Source organism: Phragmites australis, chromosome 10, assembly GCF_958298935.1.
Source record: "Phragmites australis chromosome 10, lpPhrAust1.1, whole genome shotgun sequence".
In the NCBI taxonomy this organism is placed as follows: domain Eukaryota; kingdom Viridiplantae; phylum Streptophyta; class Magnoliopsida; order Poales; family Poaceae; genus Phragmites; species Phragmites australis.
The window spans coordinates 21,247,929-21,253,928 of NC_084930.1; positions in this window are offsets into that span (position 1 = coordinate 21,247,929).

Below are 6,000 nucleotides of genomic sequence, written 5' to 3' on the forward strand. Positions count from 1 at the left end.
CTTCACACGTAGTAAATAGGATGCCTGTTGTTGGAGTTATTAGGTTAAAGTTAGCTTGGTGCAGTTAACCGTGTCTAACCTTTCCTTGACTTAAGTCCCATAGCATATTTTCCCTACACTTGCGGAGTACATTTTTGTACTCACACTTGTTGTCCCTTCTCTTGAATTTTATCGCCTTTCAGAAGCCATCAATGAAGCTGCAACCTTTGATGAAGACAACTTCGACCCGAAGCTGCTGTTCTAGGCTAGAGTGCCACCGTTTGATGCATGTGAATTATGGAAGCCCCGCTGGCGTCAAAGATCTTTAGTTCTGCTGTGTTTTCTTTTAGACCCTCGGGTCCTCTTGTATTATGTTAAATACGTTATTGTAATAATGGCCATTCTCCAAGGCTTAGTCCAGGATATCAACCAGCGAACCCAAGACCAGCAAGCACCACTGCAACAGCCACCTTCCAGGCTCAGAACTTTCTTAAGCACTCAGCCACCCACCATCTCTCAGACAGTTGAGCCCATGGAGGTTGATGACTGGTTGAAGACAATAGAGAGCATGCTGGAGATACCTTAGTGTACTGGAAGGGAGAAAGTTCTTTTCGCATATCATCAACGGATTGGTCCAGCTCAAGAATGGTGGACAACTTACACTGCCGCCAATGAGGATCCTCAGGAGATCACTTGGGCAGAGTTCCGGAATAGCTTCCGTGCACACCATGTCCCCACAGGTGAAGTGAAGCTGAAGAGGAAGGAGTTCCTCATTCTGAAGTAAGGACCGATGTCAGTAAGGGAATACCTTACCAAGTTCACCCAACTCTCCCGCTACGCCCCAATGATGTGGATACTGATGAAAAGAAATAAGATTGTTTCCTGGAGGGTCTCAACACTGGCTTATAGTATGCCCTCTCAGCCAACGAGTACCCCAGTTTTCAAAAGCTGGTGGATAGAGCTTTCATCATGGTGAAGAAGCGCCAGAATCTGGGAGAAGAATGCAAGGACATCCTGCAACGTCAGTCTTCAAGTAGCAACAACTATCCCCATTTCAATCCCCCACCTGCAGGTCCTATGTTCTGCCATGGAGGACAGAATCAGCAACAGAGGCCATCGCAGAACATGCCTAATCAGATAGTTTCACACCCGGTTTTAATGGCCAAAACTAGATGCGGCTTATGTGCACCTAGAATGTTCAACACACATAAGGACGTCACAGGTGAAGTAACACAAGCAATACTTTAACTTACAACCGTTAAACTTTTACATTAAAGACTTCACCTAAACAACTCTATTAGCTAAACGATAATAGACTAAACAATGGCAGCGGGACGAAAGCATCAGCGACCAAGCACTCCATAGGCACCGACCAGAAGACACACTCCTAGAACACCATATTGTCTTCTTGGAAATCTTCAATGTCTTCCACAGAGCAACATATGCATTGTGGGAGATAGCAAGGGTGAGCACATAGAGTACTCAGTAAGTGTGGAAAAATAATGATATGTAGGCTTTCAACAAAAATAGGCTAACACATGGTATATTTGCGTAAATGTGAGTAAAGAAAAGATATTTGGACTCAAAAGCATTAAGCAGTTATTTGGTGAATGTAACCCAAACCACCCAACAACCATCCATAAACTATCACCATCCAGTACCTCCTGTACCAACAAGACCATGACCATAACCATAACCATAACCCATATCCAAAACCAACTAATCATGTGAGGGTCCAATTCTCTCGTGACCGTGAGCACGGTTGATATATCAGATTTTACACTCTACAGAGATTATACAGCTCCCCCACAAGTCGTGATTTCATCACCTACAAGCAAATGACTAAAGTCTCCATATTGCAATGCCGACCAAGCACTATACACATGCCAGTGGTGTGTTTCTAGGAGATCACTATGAAGCCTTTACAAAGAATCCTTCTAGTATGTGTCACCAACACTCCAGGTTTCACCGCCAGGTGCTATCACCTAGAAGCCCCCTCTTGTGCCCTGTTGTTTCTAAAAATTAACTTCCCTCGTCCATGCCTCCCATCTGGCCCACACAACACTGAAAAAACCCTAATTAATCAGCTAAGCCTACCCATATCAGTCTCGTATTTGTACAGAACTTCTCGGGTTGTCACTCCATGAACCGGTCCTTCATTAGGTCACTTGACCAAATACTAAACCAACCACATAGCCATAACCATTATCACAAACATCCTTATGCTCAAGGCCAAAGGTTCCATGTTGCTAAACCATTAACAAATTAACCATCATCATTGCATATGTTCATTAGTCAAGTTTATGACACTTCCCACTATCCCAAAAGCATGGCTAAGCAATCTACCTACAAAAGACACCTAACCATAAACCATCTAGGTTACAAGGGATAATAAGGGAAAAACTAGGGAAAACCCTAACATAGGTGACTACCCATCATATTGACAGACACTGTATGCAACTTTGTAAAATAAAATAGTTTAAATCATAGGTTCAAGATGATCAAGAACACTTGCCTTCTCCTTGCTGCTGCTTAGTGTATCCTAGCTCTTGATCTAGACGTTCCTCAAATTGATCTGAGATGTTGTCGACTAATCGCACAATTACCAGCAAAGCACACAAATAAAATATACTAAGAATAAAGCACAAAATAAAAAGAACAACAAGAGAAAACCTATATAGAAAGATAGAGCCTGGAGAAACGAATCTAACGGTGCAAGAATCGTTTAAAACGGAGGTACGACAAAAAAGATACACTATAAACAAGATTAGGGTTTATTTTATAAAAAAGGATTAATTTGTTAATAAAAAGTTTTAGGGACCTTTTTGTAAAAACAGAGGGACCTATATGTAATTTTGTAAAGTCCAGGGACCTAAATGTAAAAAGATAGGGCTATTTTGTAATTGCAGAAAAGTTTAGGGGCTACATTGCAAAATTGACTTTTCCTGAAATTTCTAGATTTATTTTTATACCAAAAAACCTCTTTTATTGCATAGGTGCTGACTGGGAATGACACATGAGCGAAACTGCTGATGTGGCGCTGATGTAGCAAGATTACGTAAGCAAGGCTCCTGATTGGGATTAAAGGGGTGACATGTGTCAACTATCAATTGGCTATTGAAAGGGTATCCCTCCGATCTAATCTGGGCCGCACACTTAAGATCAGACGGCACAAAATAGGAGGGGTGGCCGTAGGGGAACGGGATGGCGGCGACCAATGGGAACACAGCGGCGCATGGTCGGAGAACACGCCGAACGATGTTCCGGTGCAGGGCAAGCGACGTTGAGCGGTGAAACACGACAAGGGTGGCACGGGGAACTCAATTTGAGGCTTACCGAGGTTGGAGAGGCTCGGGAATTGGGTCCACGATGATGGTTGTCTCTAGTGAGGGTAGACGACATTAAGGCGACAGGGCAGCGTGCTTGGCCGAAGGCGGCGCTAATGGCAGCGGCGGAGCACTGGATCTCAGCGAGATGCGCTGGATGCAACGAGTTTGGTTTGAGGAAAAACCAAAGGGGACGGTTGGGTTATATAGGCGGCACAACAGGGTCTCGGACCGGCCTGAGACTCTTGGGCGGCAGCACAATTTGGGGACGAATCAGAAGGCGGCACGGTGAGCTCCGTTTTGGAGGTGGATCTGACCTGCGGGGCTTGCGTGTCAGTGTTTCAGGGTGAAGATGGCTCGGTGCTAGGCGTGTTTGAGGGAGGGAGGTGGCAGGCGGGCTGAGCAGTGGCTTCGACACTGGTCCAGGGCGCGGCCCGCACGGGAAGAGGAGGGGAGGAGGGGAGAGAAGGCTGACGGGATGGCTGGTGGGGAGTTGGGTCGAGGTACAGAGGAGAGAGGGAGAAGGCAGCCCGAGTGAGGTTTTTCTTTTTCCTTCTTATTTCTTTCCTTTTCTATTCTTTGCTAAATCCTTTTTCTAAATTCTTATCTAAAGCAAAATGAACAAACAAAGACAATCAAATAAACCCTAAATGCCTAACTCTGGCATGAGTGCATTCAAACAAATATATCCTGTGTCAAATTGCATTTTCTTTTATAAAATAGGTTTATGCTATGCCATTTTATGCAAACCCTAATAAAATTCTAGAAAAAATTTAGGAATTTGAAATTTTGAAAAATCAGGGTGTGACAGGTTGTAGGTGCGTACAAGTCGCCAGTGCAGCCAGGGCAGTAGCAGTCTCGCCCCATCTTTCAGTAGCAGCGACCCAACAACAACCATCCCCAGCAGCAGAATCGCATCGATCAAGGATCGGGCAACATCGGCCCATGTTTAAGTTGTGGCAACTTCGGGCACCTTACCAACAAGTGTCCCAAGAAGTAGCAAGGCCAAACAGGCCCAGGGCAACAACAATCAACAACAGCAGCCTCAACATAATGCAATGCATGGTCGAGTCATTCACATTGCGGTGGAAGAAGCCCAGGATGCTCCTGATGTAGTGCTGGGTATGTTTTTTTAAAACTCTCGCCTTGCTACAGTTTTTGTTCGATTCTGGAGCTTCGCATTCTTTCATATCATCTCAGTTTGTGAATACATATAAATTGCCAAGAGCATTAATGAAAAATCGGGTGCTAGTTAGTTCTCCTGGAAGAGAAATAGAATCAAGGCATGTATGCCCTAAAATAAGTATATGCATAAGGGGGTAGGCTTTTTGCTAACCTCATCATTCTGGATTCCAAGGGAATTGATATCATATTGGGAATGGACTAGTTGACCAAGTATAATGGAAGCATTGGATTTGCCATAAAGTCAGTACAGTTGACACACACAGATAGAACCAAGGTGGAATTCCAAGCCATGACAAAGTCAGCTATCAACGCTAGTCTCAATAAGGCCAATGCAGTGGAAGATAGCAGAGTGGTCAGTGAATTTCCAGACATCTTCCTAGAGGATTTGCCAGGTATGCCACTTGATCGCGAAATTAAATTCGTCATTGAGTTAGTACTCGGAACAACTCCTATATACAAGAGGCCATATAGAATGGATGCCAATCAGTTGGCTAAGATCAAGGAGCAAATCCAGTACCTACTAGACAAAGGGTTTATCCGCCCCAGTTCTTCGCCCTGGGGAGACCTAGTTATCTTTGTATCGAAGAAGGATAGAACCCAAAGGATGTGTATAGATTATCGAGCCCTGAAAAAAGTAACAATCAAGAACAAGTATCCTCTACCCCGCATTGAAGATCTGTTTGACTAGTTGAAAGGAGCATGTGTTCCAAGATCGATCTTCGGTCTGGTATCATCAGCTAAAGATTCGTGCTTCAGATATTCCAAAGACAGCATTTGTTACTCGGTATGGTCTATATGAGTACACAGTAATCTCTTTCGGGTTGACCAATGCCCTCAGCTTACTTCATCTATCTGATGAACAAGGTCTTCATGGAGTACTTGGACAAGTTTGTCGTGTTATTTATTGATGACATTCTGGTTTACTCGAAGAACGAAGAAGAGAACAAGGAACATCTAAGAATGGTATTGCAAAAACTTAGAGAAAACCAATTGTATGCTAAGTTCAGCAAATGTGAGTTATGGTTGAAGGAAATTCCCTTCCTTTGTCACATTATTTCAGCAGGAGGTATGTCTGTGGACCCATCTAAAGTAAGGGATGTTTTGAACTGGAAACCACCACATAATGTTTCAGAGATCCGTAGTTTCTTTCTAGCAGGATACAATCATCGGTTTATAGAAGGTTTCTCCAAGATAGCAAAGCCAATGACAAAACTTCTAGAGAAAGGAGTAGAGTTCAAGTGGAAGCCGCTCGAGAATCTAGTTTCAATGAGTTGAAGAAAACTTTAACCTCAGCTCCAGTATTGATCATGCCCGACACCTAGAAGTCATTTTTGGTGTATTGTGATGCATCTCGTCAGGGATTGGGATGCGGGCTCATGCAAGAAGGTCATGTACTAGCATACGCATCCAGGTAGTTAAGGAAGCATGAAGAGAATTACCCGACACAAGACTTGGAGCTAGCTGTAGTACTTCATGCACTCAAGATCTGGAGACATTATCTGATAAGTCA